This window comes from Zootoca vivipara, chromosome 11 (genome assembly GCF_965207765.1).
Source record: "Zootoca vivipara chromosome 11, rZooViv2.hap1.1, whole genome shotgun sequence".
NCBI lineage: Eukaryota > Metazoa > Chordata > Lepidosauria > Squamata > Lacertidae > Zootoca > Zootoca vivipara.
In genome coordinates, this window is record NC_142594.1 from 18309215 (window position 1) to 18326121 (window position 16907).

The following is a 16907-nucleotide window of genomic DNA, read 5'->3' on the forward strand; positions in this document are numbered from 1 at the left end:
GCTGCATCACTTTTTTTTCAACCTAAGAATCCAAGGGAGGCAACAGAATTTTTAGAAAATGTATCTGGGTAGACGAAGCTGAAATTCATCTTGCGAAGACAAAGAATCTGTGGGTTGGGAAGTTTGGGGTACTCCAAGACCAGCTTTTCCCAACCTCGCAATCCCCAGGTGTTTTGGACAACTCCCATCCATCATGGGCAGGCAATGGAATTATCATTCAAAAACTATGGATTAGCAAAGCTGCTGTAAATTTGTAATTGTCTGGTGAGACACAGGTAGCAAGTCCAGCTTGTATGCTGGCTGCAACCCTATAAGTGGTAGTCACACATTGGCCTAAGTTATCCACATACTAATTATCTCCAAGCATGCTGACAATGCACATGGGGTGGCCTCTTAAGATGATCGAGATGCTGGAAAGCAAGGACATGGTGGAAAGCAAGGAAATTTGAGACCCTAACACCAATTTTAAACCAACTGCACCAGCCACATTAAACCTGGTCAAAATTTGAAGTGCTGGTCTTGATCTTTTCATTTTTGGGCCAGGGTTTGTAAAGGATCATCTTTACCATATAATCAGTTAGTCGGACACTGTGCAAGAAGCAGAGGACCTTCTCAGTAACAGCCAAGAACTGTGGAACTCCTACTGACCTTCAATGCTGCCTTTAACCAAGATTGTGTGATAGAGCAGATTTTAATATTTGGTATGCTTATCAATATGGTTGTTATCTTTGTATCTTGCCTTGCTCTTGTTTGTATACTGCTTTGTGATGCTGCTTTTAAAAGTGACCAAAACATTTCAATAATAATCTTGGGATTTTTATTCCAATGTCACAATGTGAAAAATACTTCATTTATATGCATTCCACTTTTATCCTTATATGTCTTCACTTGTATTAGATTTATAAAAAAATCAGATAGGATAAGCAACTATTGTGAAAAGAAGGGTAGTGCAAGGAGAGCTAATGCTAAATGTATAAATTAGAAGCCTGAAGTAACACTACAAAGTTATTGTTTTAGTAAGTAACTCATAATAATCACCTTATCTATTTTAGGGTTGACAACTTTTTCATCCGTCACTTTTTGAAATATAGCAACCCTAATCTATTTCCTAAATCATATAGACTATTTTCCATTCTTTGGGATAACATGTACAGAGATTCTCTTTCCTCAAATAAGAGCAAAAAGATTTGACCTAACTTAATACCCAACACAAGCAAATACCTATGCTAATCTCCAGACTCTTTCCTTATCTTCTTCTACTGTGAAGACTCTTTTCAATTTGTTTTTATTTTATTTTTAGGAGATAGCCCTCAGAATATCCTAAGTAATAAAAAGTATGATTCTGAGTGTGTACATGTAACATGCATCTTAAATTATAAGGCAGCCTCACTTAATCAATACTCTTCAACCTAGTACTCTATATGTAAAACCTAGTGTTTTAATATCTCTCACACGTCTGCCTTAAACTCACAGCTGCAAACAGCAAGAAGCTGGCACCTAAAAGAAAGATTTAGATTCACTTAAAATTGGATGGAAGCCCTACAGTACCTTTAAATAACACCGAGATTACAATCTTATGTACACTTTCTCCTACTGGACACAATGGTACTTCTGAATAATGTAGGATCAACCTACATTAGTTACAACAATCTCGTATTTTAAAAAACTTACTGGGCACATTCCAGCTAAAGTTAAGCTATTTCACATCATAGCATTTAAACATATTCTTAATGTTATTACTGAAATATAGTAAATACTGTAAGTTTTAACTTTGATTAGAAGCTACCAACATGAGTTTGACCAAACTGCGGGAGGCAGTGGAAGACAGGAGTGCCTGGCGTGCTCTGGTCCATGGGGTCACGAAGAGTTGGGACACGACTAAATGACTAAACAACAACAAGATCTGTAATCTACAAGGGGCATTAATATAGCAATATGTAAAAGCCAAGAATCTCAAACTGCACAGCAGGGTACAAGTTGGACTACTTTAAGACTCAGCAATACCAATTCTAATTTTATAGGAAGGCAGGGTAGAACAGTGGATAGATCAGTTTTCAACTGAGCTTTATTTTTATTTTGACTGGATTTATTTTTAACTTATTAACAGAACTTCTATTCTACCCATCAGTAAAATTTAACAGGGCAACTTACAAAAACTTCAAAATAAAGCATCATAAAGATAAAAATGTCAACAAGGGGAAAAACCAGCCGAAATCTAAATTAAAAATCCTCAGGAAAGAAAAAGATGATACAACCCAAGACAGCCTTTTGGAAAGATACCATGATGGTATTAAAAGCTGCTAAGAGATGCAGATGAATAAAAGAGCTGCCTTTATTCTGTCTCTTCCGCAGCACAGGTAATGTATCAGGATGGCCAAAGTGCTTTCAAAGCCAAAACTAAGTCTAAAACTCAACTAGAATGGATCCAAATAGTTAGTCTCTTCCAAGTGATAATGGAATTGCACAATCTCCCTGGCTCTTAAACTGTTTCCTCGGAAAAGCAATATTAGCAAGTTGGTAGTTATTACAACCAGTATTCGAAACTCCCATTGTTCTAGGCATATTTTGCAATGGGGATTTCATCAGCACAAGCAGTTTCTGAGCTCTGGGCGCAGTATTGCGCATAAAATTTCCGATTAAAACTGCAGTGGAAGGAAAGGATGAGCTTTTTTCTGCCACCCCACTTCTTGCTACCCTCTGAAGACTGGAGAAGAGACCCTCTTAAGAATATTAGGAGGGTGGGCAGGAGAAGGACTTGACCTTGCGAAAAATGAACCTGCAGTTCATTCATTTTCAGCTTTGTATTCTTGTTATTTAAAAAAGGCACCTAGACATTCTGTTGTTGCACCCATAACATTAACATAGGTTTAAGGTGCCATTTAGCACCTAGCTTTCATTTCTCAGTTTCTAACACTGATTACAACCTTCCAGGTCCAGGAATATTTTTTTTTCTGCCTCACAACTGCCTCCTTAGGGGCAACTCAGTCTCATAAGGAGCATTTACCAGCTCCTGGATCCAGACAGTCATTCCATCACTGAGCCAAGAGAAGCAAAGGTCAAGCATGCAGGTGGCAGGCTGTATGTGCTAATAATATTGTACACTCTCATGCCTCAACAACTAAAATTCATCCAAGAAGGACAAGACTTAGCTCTGGACACCCCTGTAGACCTGGGGAAGTTTGACTATTGCAATTTGCCACACAGGGGTAATATATCCAATAACACTGTAGGGGAGGAAAAGCTTAAGTCTCACCCGAGGTCCTGATTTGAATGGGAAGTGGGGTGGGCACACTTGGTTTTTATTTTATCTTTAAACCCAATAGTCCAAGAGGAAGTTTCAAAAAATGCATGTCATGATACAAAAGTTTTGGCCATCTTGACATCTTACAAAGTTGTGGCATTTCCAAAATTGCCTGTCTTATGCGCAACTGCGAGAACATTTAGTAAGGCAACCCCAAAACTCTTTCCTTGGACTAATAATGAGATCATGAGGTACATGGATGTAACAAGCTGTACTGGTTGGGTGCATAATGTGCAGACTATCCAATCTGACAGACTTTGTTGGATTTAAGCCCCTTTCTGGTCCCCCCAAAAACTGGTAGAGAGGACCATTAATTACATCATAAGGTACATGCAAATGTGGAACTCTGCAGCAACAAGGATCTGAATAACTCTGCATAAAGTAAATAGCAATCTCCCAGTGCCACCCTCTGAAATGTACTTGGGAAATAACAGAACAACTGCAACGAATTGACTCCAGCTCCCAACACCTGAGGCTAAACCAGAAGGGTATGATTGCTCTATCAGAAAGTTCTTAAGATTAAACAGGAACATGCCTCTTAACTTTTCCTCAAAACAAAAGAGTTTACAAGAACAGTAAAGTGGGTCTTGTTCCCAAAACCTGATTAGAAACCAGGTGGAAGCAGATACAGAAAATCCTTTTCACCAAGAAGAGTCTGACAGTACCACCAACTGCTCTTCCACTTTGGTTAAAACATATAAAATCAGAAGGATATAGTTGTTGTTGTTTTAAAAAAAATCAGTAATCTACAAGAGCTTCTTGCAATGTAGATGGAAATGTTGCCTAAGTGAATTGTAATGTTTCCTCTTACAAGTATTACTGAATTTTATTACTCTATAGTTTTATCACTGTTAATATTTTAGGCAGATTCTGCCATTTTCTTTTCTTTAAGACTTATGTTTTAATTGGAAAGCCACCTTGGGAATCTTTTGTGAGATTGAAAGACAGGATAAAAATACCCTATATAAGATGAGGAAATTAACTTTTGGAACCAGGCCACTGTTTCTTCACAGCAAGCTATTGCCAACCATGATGGATATGGGTCAAGCAAGAAAAATCTAGCATCGTCTCCTCTCCCACAGCAAGACAGTACACTTCTTCACTGCCCCTCTTACTCATGGTGGGAAACAATAATAGGCAATTTGTAAACATCCTGCAATATTTGCCACAAATACAAAATACTGCCCAGGGAGGCAGGGGAAACAATTTAGATTGTTTTTCTAAAAACACATACACTGCAATCCCCGCTCCTTGTTGGATTATGATGTCTTTTGATTTTGCCACTATGTGAGCACCAATAGTACTTGGAAGTCAGTAAGTGAGTAATTTCTACTGAGTTGCCTCATCAGTAATCTGTACAAGCTAGCAAAATTGGCTTAGGATTTAAGACATTAAGCAACAATGACCAGATCAACCAACATATTATTTTTTTTACAACCATTGATTAAAAAGAAGCATAAGACTAGCATTTTTATGTCAAAAATGTTACAGGATTTGGGTTACAGGAATCAGTTGAATCCTTGCTTTATTTGTTGTTGTTTTTTAAATAAAGAAAATATTTGGGCTATGCTTAGTCAATCAATTAAATTAAAAACATATTGATCCACTGCAAAGGCACACCAGATTAATGAGGCAGATTTTTAATTTAATTTTTAACACAAGCTATCAGTGACAAATCAAATGACAAGAAACACTTTAAAAGAGTTGTTCTCTCTGTGTAAGAAAGCAACAGCTTATTCTGTGTGCTTCAAATTATGGCTTTTCTTCCTGTACAACTATTTTCTCATATACAAATTTATATCAGTCTGCTAAGACTTTATCAATCAAGTGATAGCCCTAGAAAATATTTTTTTAAAAAAATGAGGAAAGGTTACAGAGTTGCCTTCCTATTTTAGCTATTCTTTCCTTAAAACTATTGATCTTTTACATAACACGTTTTGAAAGGAATGATGGCACATGTACATACTTCGTAGTGACTAACCAGAAAAACATCAGGAACCCTTTTAGTGAATTCCAAGCACACGTTTGCCCTAACAATTGTACTATAAATATTACTGCTGTTGAAAAAGAACTATATTGTATTTCAGAAGTTCAGGTTGCCATTCATCAGAAAAATGCATAACAGCAGCAGTCCATAACATGTCATTACTTTAACAAGTAATGCCAGTTTTTACAACAGAAAATAAATGTTTTAATCTGTCATGAGATGTCTGTCTGTCTGTCTGTCTCTCTCTCTCTCTCTCACACACACACACTTCCATGCTATATAGTGCAAACATTTAAACTAAACATCAAGTTATATTTTATCTGAAGGAGCTTAGAGCTAAATATAACTGGGATAAAAACATATTTAGCCTGTGAAGTTTAACCTTTTGCATGTGGTCAAAAGAAAAGAAAATAAACAAAACAACAAAGATCTGAAAATCAACAGGGGACAGTGACACTGTAGGAAAGTATTTTATTGCCGTTATTAATACCACACACAATCAAGTAGCCTCAAGGTTGTGTCATAGTGCAATAAACATAAAAACTGGGGGGGAGAGACACTGCCTAAATCCCTTTTCTACTAAATTACTCCACATCCAGAGGAAGGCTTTTAAGCGTCTGGTAAGAGAAAGACATAGGGATGCACAAGGGTCAGAGAGGTTAAAGTCTTTCCAAGACTAAAAGATAATGAAGGAGAAACATGAGTATGAAAGAAAGTATCTGGGCTGTCTATGAACTTACATAAAAATGCACAGAAGTCTTCTACCTTATCCCCCACTCGACTCAAGGAAGAATAAACAGAACCTTAGAAACTGGGATTCCAATGGCAAGGAAAGACACTGATGATGTCTTCTACAGCAGCCTTTAATTTCATATAAGCGAAGATGAATTGAACATTTCTGCCCGGTTCGTGAAAAGCAGCAGCAAGCATTACCTCACTTCATCTTCATTAGAAGCCAATCAGGGTGAAATGATCAAAACATTGGGGAGGGGAGAGTAGGAGAACAGGGGAATATGGTTTATAACCAACTAGGCCAAGGTTTGTAATGTATTGGGGGGGGGGGAGGGAGAAAGAGACTGAAGCAGCTGCTCTGGACTGATACAGACACAGACACACAGAATAGATACATACAAGTCACTTATTTTTCTATTTCCCCAGAGGGGGTGGGGAACCACATGTCATAGACATAATTATGCAGTACTGTAGTGGAAATGGCAAGAGGTTGAAATGGACACTTTTAAAATGTGACATCCTCTCCTTCTCAGGCACTTTCTTGGAAAGGCAGAAACAAGAGAAAACCAGGGTGGTGAAAGGCAGAATGAAATGAAATGTAGCAAAATGAAATAGGGGAAACACAGACAGTGGACAATGGAAGGAAGGAGACGGTGTGGGTTTTTTTCCAACCAAAAAGAGAGGCTTGAGGCAGGCCTGGGATACATATTGGAGACATTACAGAAAAAGGAGTGGGTGGGAGGTATGATATACAGTATTTCTTTGCTACAAAGAAGATGCTGCTAATCATACAAAAGCCTACAGACTTGTTCTCTCTACATGTTTTGAGTGAGGGGCAGGAAAGGGGGAAGTTGCTTGACCACCTCCTCTTTTGGAGAACTTAAGACAGTAATAATGAAGGAGAGCAATTGGTGCTTTACTTCTCAATAAAGCATTTCTCTCGCTAACTGGAAGGAAAAAGATAATTTACTTTGTGCATATGGAATAGGGGTAATTAGGACAAGGAAGGTAAATGCTAATAGGACAGCGACACTAGCAATAGCAGAGCAACCTGGGAGAAATTGGATTCAAAAATAGGTCTGATGGTTCCATGTACTGTATTTAAACAATGAAAATAGAAGGCTAAGCAACAAGAATAAGGAGTATGATGGGAACAATGCAAAAATCTCAAGGGGGTGGCCTTTTGTTTTAAGGAAGAGAAATATATCTGGCTGAGTCAGTAGTATGGTGCAATGAAGAAGTTACTGGTGATGATGAAAACCAGCACACCAAGAGCACAGAAGACAGAAAAAATATATAAAAAATAAATTTAAAAGAATTGTCCAGTAGCACCTTAGAGACCAACTAATTTTGTTCTTGGTATGAGCTTTCGTGTGCATGCACACTTCTTCAGAAGACAGAGAAATGACTGAGTTAAGATAGGACACTTGATGGCTGTGGTATATTATATGGAGGATTTTCTCAGGAAGTGGGAACCAAACACTGAGTTCTACATGATGAATTTCCAATACAGAACCACTTGGGTGTAAGAATCTATACACGTGTATTAGCCATTACAAATATACAATGTTTCCTTCATTAGCATGACATGAGAGTTCCATGCGATAAAACAGTCTATCCATCACACACACACACACACACAGAGAGAGAGAGAGAGAGAGAGAGTGTGTCAGTCCTATAAGACCTATAAGTGATAATCATATAGAAAGGTGGTCACATCTGAGGCAGTCCTTGCTATAATTATCCTAACAAGAGCTTTGGCTCAGAGTGATGGAATTATTATAGGGAATATTTGCTATATTGGGAAGAGTGTGTGTAGCTAAATTTGAGAGTGGTACCATTTCTTTTATAAAGTGGATCTTTCACGGAGGACAAAACTTTAGTTGATGAGGTCAGGTTACTGATGAGCACAATAAAGCACCCAAACAGCATTTCTGACGGCCTATATTTTGAGAAACTATGGAGGACAAAGGACTTATTGAGAGGATTAAGAACTTTCGGAAGGACACTGTGCAGAGGGTTTGCCTACTGCAGAGTGTCAGGGCCAGCGACTAAAAGGCTGTGGAAAGGGTCATATATTAGTGGACATGCCCTGTTTTAGAACTAGACGCGACGCAGCTATGATAAAAGCAGAATATGGAAGCTATTGCTTGGGTGGGTCAGTGATGTTGTAGCAAAAACTAGTTTAGAGGGGGCGTCTGCCACAGGAAGTTGAACAGGCAACAGCAGTATTTTTGTTGTGGTGATGTGGGAGGTCCTAAAACAGGAGATGTGCTGCATGAGGAAAGAGTGTCTGCCATATAAGTGCATCTCCAAGGAACAGAAGCCATTTGGTCCAGGTGCTTCAACATACGGCACTGAAGCACACAAAGCCACTAACATGGGTCAGAATCAACACCTCACAGAGCACTGAAGGATCGGGGGTTCAAGACCCACCTTTTCCCCTTCCCAATCAAGAAAGGTGGTGAGAGGGCAATAACAGGATGGTCATGAGGTTTTTTTAAGGAGAGGCCAGATGGTCATCTGTCATGGTTGCTTTAGCAGAGATTCCTGCATTGCAGGGGGTTGGACTAGAAGACCCTAGGGGTCCCTTCTAACTCTCCAATTCTACTGAAGGCCGGGATGGTGGAACTGGTGGTTGAAGGGATGGCAGCCTGGCAAGCAGAGGAATGGATGGTGAAGAATTAAGCACAAGGAGCAGAGGGGGCTGTGGTGAAGAGGAGAAATATTTGCCCTAGAACTGGGCAAAAAAAGGGAACGAAGAAGATGAGGTGGGGAGGACTCCTTAGCGCAAGGACTTATTTTGCCAGCATGGAAACGGGCTAAACAGAAATGATTTTTTTTTGGGGGGGGGTGGTTAGCTGGAACCTCGGGAGCATCCTGGCTGGAACCACCCCCACCCAATGAAACCGGTGGGGGTGGGGGTGGCTGGTTTAAGGAGGGTGTCCTGCCTCCTGGGCAATAAAGCATCATGGTGGGCAACGCGCGGGAGGGGGGGGGGGAAGGCGAGAGCAGGGCTTCGTAGTGAAGGGGGGCGGCAGCTGTGTTTGAAGAGGGGGGGACACTTTGAGGAGTGGGGAAGGGGGCTGGGGAGCGTGTGGAGGAAGAGAAGCGCTTTTACCTGTGGGAGGAAGGGCAGGCGCGGGTCTCTCGCTCTCCAGCTTCGGCGTGTCAAATCCTCGTCGCGGGGGGGGGGGCGCCCAGCAGGGTTGGGTTGGGTGGGGGGGGATCGGGAGGTGAAGGGGGTGAGGGAGTTCCTCTTCAGCGCCGGTCAGCGAGACATGCGCGCCCGACACTCCTCTTCTTCTTCTTCTTCCTCCTCCTCCTCCTCCTTCCACCCTCCCTCGGCGGTGACTTCTCCAGCTGCTGCTGCTGCTGCTTCCTCCACCGCCGCCGCCGCCTGAAGAAAAGTAAACCCGCCGCCGCGCGCCCGCGCGCGTTCCCGACTGGGCCAATTAAGCCCGGAGTTCGAAGCGAGGAGGGGGGGGGAGAAGAGGAGGAGGAGGAGGCGCGCTTTGGGTTGCTGGCTTCGCAGAATGACGGAGCGAGGCGAACTCGCTGAGGAGCCGGGAGCGAGTGAAGGCTTCGGAGACGTGGGGGCGGGAGGGGAATGAGAGAGAGAAAGGGAAAGAGAGAATGCGCCTGCGCGCGCGGCCGCAGGGCGGGGGCAGGGGAAGCACGAGTTTTAAAGGGAAAGGGAGGCTGAGGGGAGGGGGAGGAGGCTGGGCAGCGCAGGAGAAAGGAAAAGGGAGCGAGGTGCTCAGTGGGCAGAGCCGCGGTGAGCGGCAGGGAAGGGGCGTGGCCAGGAGGCCGCCGACTCCCCGGCGTCGGGCTGAGGGCGGTTGGGAAGCCTGGTGCGCGAGGGCGCCAGTTTAAGGGCTGAGGGGGCGCTTGGTTGCTTGACTTCCAGTTGCAACAGTCCTCTTCCAGGAGCCGTCGGGCTGCTGCACGTTTCTCTCAGCCTCTCTCTCTCACCGATGAAAATATTTAACAACAACAACAACCCCGTCCATCTGAACGGGTTGCCTCAGCCACTCTGGGTGGCCTCTGTTCTAGAAATAAAATTTGCTCCTTTCCCTGTATGAGGTTCACCAAGGAGCCCGTATAGAGACCACTAAGGTTTTCTACCGGTCGGAGAAGAACAGAGAGCGGGCTACATCACCACCAACATATATACTGTATATAGTGTGTGTGTGTGTGTGTGTGTGTGTGTGTGTGTGTGTATATATATATATATACACAAACAAAAATAAAATAAGAAACATTAAAAAAAAGTTTCTGCCTTCAGGTCACTTCTAAAGGTTTTATTGTTACTCCTTGGCTCTGTGGGCACATAAATCCATATACCCTCCCAACAGTTCTCAGGTGAAAATAGGAACGTCCATTTCTCTGAGGAAAATTAAAGAGACGTCCTGAGGAAAAGCGAGACATTCCAGAATCGAATCAGAAACGGGGCTGTCCCTAGGAAATAGGGACACTTGAGGATCCACTGTCTATCTGTCCCTGAGGTGTGGAAGGGGGTCTGATCCTGATGGCTCCCTTGTCCCCATTGTTCTTGATGTAGATCAGTGGTTCCCAACCTTTTTTTTGGCCATGGCTCACCTAAGCATCTCTAAAATCCTGACACCCCCCCTGACATATAATTCTTATTATTCAAAAAGTGAACTCCTATTCACATGGAGGAAGCCTAAAAGGCCATTAACTTGGTCTAGTTTCCAAAGAAAATGGCATCTATGAAAGTGAAACATAAAAGGACGAAAGGATAGTTGAAGTACCGAGGAAGAAATCACCAAGAAATTGTTAATAATAATAATATGAAAAAATAGCAAATAAAGCTTCAAAACATGCAACAGGGAACTGAATGCATAAATATAAAGTAATTTTATTTTATTATATTTATAAAATGCATAAATATAAAATAATTTTAATGGAAGCTTTTTCTGTAACACTTTGGTTATTTTAATTACAATTAAAGTACCTAACAAATTCAAAATACAATTTGAGCTCACCTCAAGATAAATAGAACCATAAGAAATGCAAAAAACAACAACACCCCACTGTTAATAAGTCATTCTCGAATTGCCCCCCTTAAACATCAAATTGCCCCCTTGTGGCGCGTGTGCCCCACGTTGGGAACCACGGATGTAGATCTTCCCTGGCGGCTGAGGGGGAAGCCGTTTTCAGGTCTGCCTCAGATGTCAAAATGTATCCGGCCAGCCCTTGGGGCGCTTTAGTGCTCTTTGGGTGAAATAGTGAGGGCCCTCCGTGTTGTGCTGCCAGGAAAGAGACAACCAAGTACTATATAGGCAGCAGTGGCAATTTCTGCTCGCTCAGTAACTCTGCGAGGCGGACCTCTCCCTGCCTTGCTGCCCAGAGAGCAGAGGATCATTAGGCAGTGTTTGCTCCTTGCAGCCATTTTTTTTGGTCCCTTCCTCCCCAGTATGCAGCCCAGAGATCAAGGGCAAGTGGGCAAGAAGTGGTGTGGAGATTTGGTTCAGTTTCCCTTGCAGTGCTGCCTTTAATGAGGACACAGACAAGACAGGGAAGGAGGAAGAGGCTGATCCTTGTGGGAACTGTTGATGCCCCTGAATAATTGTCTTCACCCTTACTTAGTAGCATGCCAAGGCTGGTTGGGCAAGTAACGGTGGCCAGCAATGGCAGTTGTTGCTTCTGATTTCTTGCCACACGTGGAGAGGCTCTATCAGCTTGTCCAAACTCTCTGGTACAGTAGGGAGGATGGGGCCCAGCGTGAGCAAGCAGAAGCTTTCGCTGCTGCAGGATCATCTATCTACCTGTTCTGCTCTCCCACCCTCTCTTTCTTTGTGGGTGGCACGATAGGGAGAGTTGGGCCCCATCAGCGGCGTAGCAAGGGGGGGAGCGGAGGGGCGGCCTGCTCCTAGCTCCGTCTTTTGGGGGGCAGTGCGAGCACCGCTGCCGACACCCCGCCACGTAGTGCGCTTGCACAGTGTCTCTATGTAGCGACGCACGCGTCGTACGTAGCGACGCTGTGCATGCGCACTATGTTGCAATGCCCCGCCCCCTACGCCACTGGGCCCCATATCTCCACCAGTGCACCACCCAGAGAGTACACAAGTGGGAACATGAGAATATGAGGTGGCTACACCTTGCACAACCACAGATTGTGCTCACTTGCCTATCACTTTTGTTTTCTGGTACTGTAGTGTAAACCGTTTTGAGGTCCCCTCCCCCACAATCAAGAGGTATAGAAATGTTATTAAGTAAATAATCAAAAATGGGGGTTGTGCCACCCTAGAGAAAAAGGGTAAGGAAATGAGCAGAGGCCCCTCTCTCTGATGCACCACCCTGCATTTTGCAGATTCTCCAAGTGTCTTTATTTTCTAGGGATAGTCCTAGCTGTCCCGGTTTCCGATTTGATCCCAGAAAGTCCCGCTTTTCCTTATTTTCCTATTTTCATTGGAGAAATGTTGGAGGGTATGGAGTTATGCAACCCCCTCCCCCGATCCAAGGAGATAAGTATGGTAACAATTAAATCTTTAAAAGACACCTGAAGGCAGTCTTGTATAGGAAAGTTTTTTAATGTTTAATATTTTTTAAATGTTTTTATATATGATAGAAGCCGCCCAGAGTATTTTTATCGGGAAAATGTTGGAGGGTATGCTTTTGAGTCAGAGTAGGATAAGTGATGGTGTTGTGCCTGGCACAGAACAGCCCCCCTACTCATCCAGGAAAGCCCCCAACATCCCAAGTGGGCCTTCTTGAAGATCAGGCCTGAAGGTAGCTGTGCCACAGTGCTGACCCCTGACACCAATATTGGGAAAGGAAAGCAGTGAAGAATAATTGGGCAGAATGGAACGTCAGTCCACCTACCTTGAGATGAACTCTTTCTATGCAGGCCATCTCTATCTTCATATTTGCAAGAGGTAAGAACCATTTTGTTCCACACATGTTCAGCTTCATGGAAAATCAGTGATGGAAAAGATGATTGTTAGTTACTTCTTCCCTGAGGACAAAATATAATGTCTGAATTAGACTACAGAACTTTTGTTGACTGAATGGATAAACAGTTGAAATGCAGAATAAACTAGGCAGAGTCAGTTTTCAGAAACCCCAACCAAAATTAAGCAGGTGGCTGAAAGCCCCAGATGCAAGACAAAGGCAACATGGACAAGAGGACAGACTGTTAGGTGTGGGCATCTGAGACTTGCTGGATGGCACTGGGCAAACCTCTTGTGTCTCAACTTAAGTTTGCCATCTGTTTGGATATTTGTTTTTTATAGCCTAGGCTGTTGTGCACGGAAGTTTGCAAAATATTAAGATTATTTTGTAAGTTATTGTGTTGAATTCTATGGGTGTCATAAATATTTTAAATATGTACATGCAAATTTTACTCTTGTCTGGAACTAGAATGGTCATTCTTCCTGATTCAGCTCTTTTTTCTCAGGGATTCCAGAAGATTTAACTAGCATGGGAGAGATGTGTTGCTTGACTGCACCCCCCCCCCCAACTCACACTAAAGGGCTTTAGAGGCTGCCGTATCATGTGTTGCAGCTGGTAAGCTTAATTTTGAACTTATTAATACAACAGTACAGTGATGCTTTCCTACTATATTTCTAACCAAAATAATACTCTGTTTTCAAAAACACTGTTGGACAGGCTATTATAAAGTCAGCACAGCATACTGCAGGCAGAACCTTTAGAATTACAGTACCATAATAGCGGGGATGGGTTTGGTGGTGATCCTTGTTGGGAGACAAGTGTATTACAAGTGTATTTTTACTGTGATATGTTTGAAGTATATTTTTGATTTTTTTAAAAACATCACTTTACTCAATAAGTGTCACTGCTAACAGTAGAGCATTGGAGAACAATATTTTAGTGCATGACTATAAATAGAAATAAACAGAAGAAGTACCTTCTATTAAAAAAAAAAGATTCCCCACCAAAAGTACTGTAATTAGTATCTAATTTCCACTGGGAAGAAGAATCTTTAAGCAAAGCATAGGGAATTTAAATAATGTAAAGGTGTACAGAAATGTTGTGTTTGACTTCATAATTTGTTCAGAAGCACTGAAATCTGAGATTATGCTTCTTCACAAAATTTGTCAAAAACATTAATTATCCAAAAATGCAAACATGACAAGGGCTGTTCAACATCATAGTAATCGTTCTCAGTTTTCTTTTCAAGCATCTTCTGCTGCTCCTCCTCTCCTTTTCCAGAAAGCAGTTTCACAATCAAGTATTATTTAAGTGGAACCACAATGGGGAGGGAGAGTTACCCCTGAATAACAATGTGAAATCAGTAAGCTTCACAGTTTTCAAGTGTTATACAAAGTAAGCAGCATCCTAAAGAATAAAGATAAAATATATTAAGGATGAAGTGGGTGGAATGAATAACATGCTTTGATGGATTCACCAAAATTCTGGCGTATAAAATAAATCAATATTTAGTGTCAAGAAATCAGTAAAATAGTGGGGCAAAAAGTAGAACCTTCTCCATACTTGGCACCCTTACCTTTTAAGTATAACTGGATAATTTGTCTTCAGACTATTAGCTATCCCTTAATCAAGTACAGGAACTTAAAGTTCTCCCCTCTCTGAGCAGAAGGAAGACAGAAATACAAAAATCCTTAGAGGAATGCATTGTCTTTAGATATTTTTGTTTATATTTTTGTAACTTGAAGTACATGATCAAAGCTCTTGGTTAAAATACAGTACTTATATTTGTCTATCTTGTTGTGAAGAATGGTTGATTACAGTTGTGTATCATCCTATATGATGCTGTGTTTCAGAGGAAACTGATTATGCATGGTTGAGGGCTGAGGACAATGGTTTTGGAACAAAAGAAACCTGAGAAAAAAGACAGATCTAATCTGTGAAGAAGCATATAAAAATACAAACTTCTAAAGGCCTAGATGTTTCTTGTCATCAAGTCTGAGAAAGTTGGTTTATTTCCTTTACCACATCCTTCTTTCATGCCTGCTGTTATGTTGCAAGTTACTACACAATGCTGTTTGGGACCCCTGCGTGGGACATTAGGTTAGGTGATATACATGTGGGGGCAGATTTAAGCTGGTTGGTAGAATGTGGTATATCTTAAAAAACCACGGGGAATAGTAATGAGTAGATGGCAGGAATTTGTGTTATTAATTGTATATACCAGGTGTGGGGAGCCTTTGGTTTTCCAGACAACAGCTTCCTGACTATTGGCCATGCTTACTGTGTCTGATGGGAGTAGTAGTTCAGCAACATCTGGAGGGCCAAAGGTGCCTCACACCTGGCCTATGGTATATCAGAGAAGAAGACATCAAAATGGATTATACTGGTCAGGATGGAAAAAAATGGAAAAACCCTCTTGAATGAAACCCAAAGTGCATTATGAACTTTGGAGAAAATTAACTTTTTATATGCTAATATCTCCTAAGTCTTATGCCTGGGATAGGATAAAAATAGTAAGTAAATTAAAGCACAAACAATGTAATTTGCTAATTACAAGTGAAGATACCAAAAGTAATCTTAATTGTTTCCCATACAAATCAAGTGGTAGTGGATCCATAGAATTAGTCTGTTCCTTGCTTCTTAGAGCAAATGGGAGAGGCACCTGTTCACAGTTATTTTCAGCCTGCTCTCCCCTCCCCCAAATACCCATCTTTATATATATACATACATACATACACCCATACCCACTTTATAGGTAAACAGAATTGTAAATCGCTCCTTAGCCTTCCTAGCATCAGCAGGAGATGCGAGATTGAAGAAGTGGTTTGGTGGAATTGGCTTCCACACCACATTTCTGCCTTGAACTCAGTTTGTGACTTTCAACGAGTTGCATATCTCCATCTTGTTCAGCATTCTGTTTCCAGCCAAATACCAGAGTGCTTACAAGTAGGGCACGAGAGCCATAGTATTTCCCTGTTAAACCAGAAACTGGTATTCAGGGGTATACTGCATCTGCACATGGAGGTTCTGTTTAATACAGTTGATAGGAAAGATTTGCATAAGTGGTGCAGACAGGCAGAAGGAGCTCTGGATAGGTCAGGGAGAAGTGAGTGAAGCTGCGATGGGATTAGCTTTAGAAGATTATCAAGATTTATGCAATCCTAATTCTTTTGGAGTCATTAGCTTCTACTTGTAATTATCTAACTAGTTAGATAATACATACCTATTTGACTGACACCAGCTACTCCTCCAGCCTGTAACCACTGAGCCCAAGTTTATTTTTCCTTTTGAGAAAACAAATACAACTTGCTTTTGAAAATGTTTCAACTCTATGAATCTTCCCACTTTGATTGGATTGCTTTGCTTGTCCAAATGCAGTGGAGATCAGCTAAATGGCTTGCTATGTTACGTTTCCCATGAGTTGAAGGATCACAAAACTATAAGTATCACAGCTGCTTCTGCTTACTGAGGCCAGTAATGAGCCAGAAATTGGCCAGGAATTCTAATATTGTGGATTGGTCAGCATACAGAGAGTAAGACAAACAGAAAAACTGGATACTGTACACATTTCCTCCCCTCTCTTCATACAGAGAGGGGAGGCTAATAGAAAGATGGCTAACTTCACCTTGGATCTAATCTAACTGAAGTAAATATAGAGATCCCCCATTTTCTTCAAGTAAGCTTTGATTTACATTCTAATTGCCACTGTAAAACATTTTATATGTGCTGTGCATAATTTGACAACACGGTTCCCAAACAAACTGAGGTAACACGTCATTTAATTTTATCTACTTTTGCTTATAAGACTATGGCTGAATTACATTATCCAAGAATAAAGCTTGTAGGGCTGCGCTTTCTTTTAGATGTGGTCCTTTTTAATTTCAATAACAAGTGAGAGATACGGTAAATGTTATATCATCGTTTTAGTTTTTCACACCTTTTTACTTCTGTATAAGTGGGAATTTCTGA

The 16907-nt window shown here is 41.5% G+C and overlaps 1 protein-coding gene across 1 annotated transcript in view; it reads right to left on the reverse strand.

Moving 5' to 3' along the window:
• LOC118091682 (ubiquitin-conjugating enzyme E2 E2) overlaps positions 1-9427 on the reverse strand; it is a 117560-nt gene extending 108133 nt beyond the window's left edge. The window contains exon 1 of the mRNA XM_035128878.3: positions 9142-9427. The gene's annotated coding sequence lies outside the window, so the exon portion shown is untranslated. The remainder of the gene's footprint in view (positions 1-9141) is intronic.
• Between the last annotated feature and the right edge of the window lie 7480 nt (positions 9428-16907).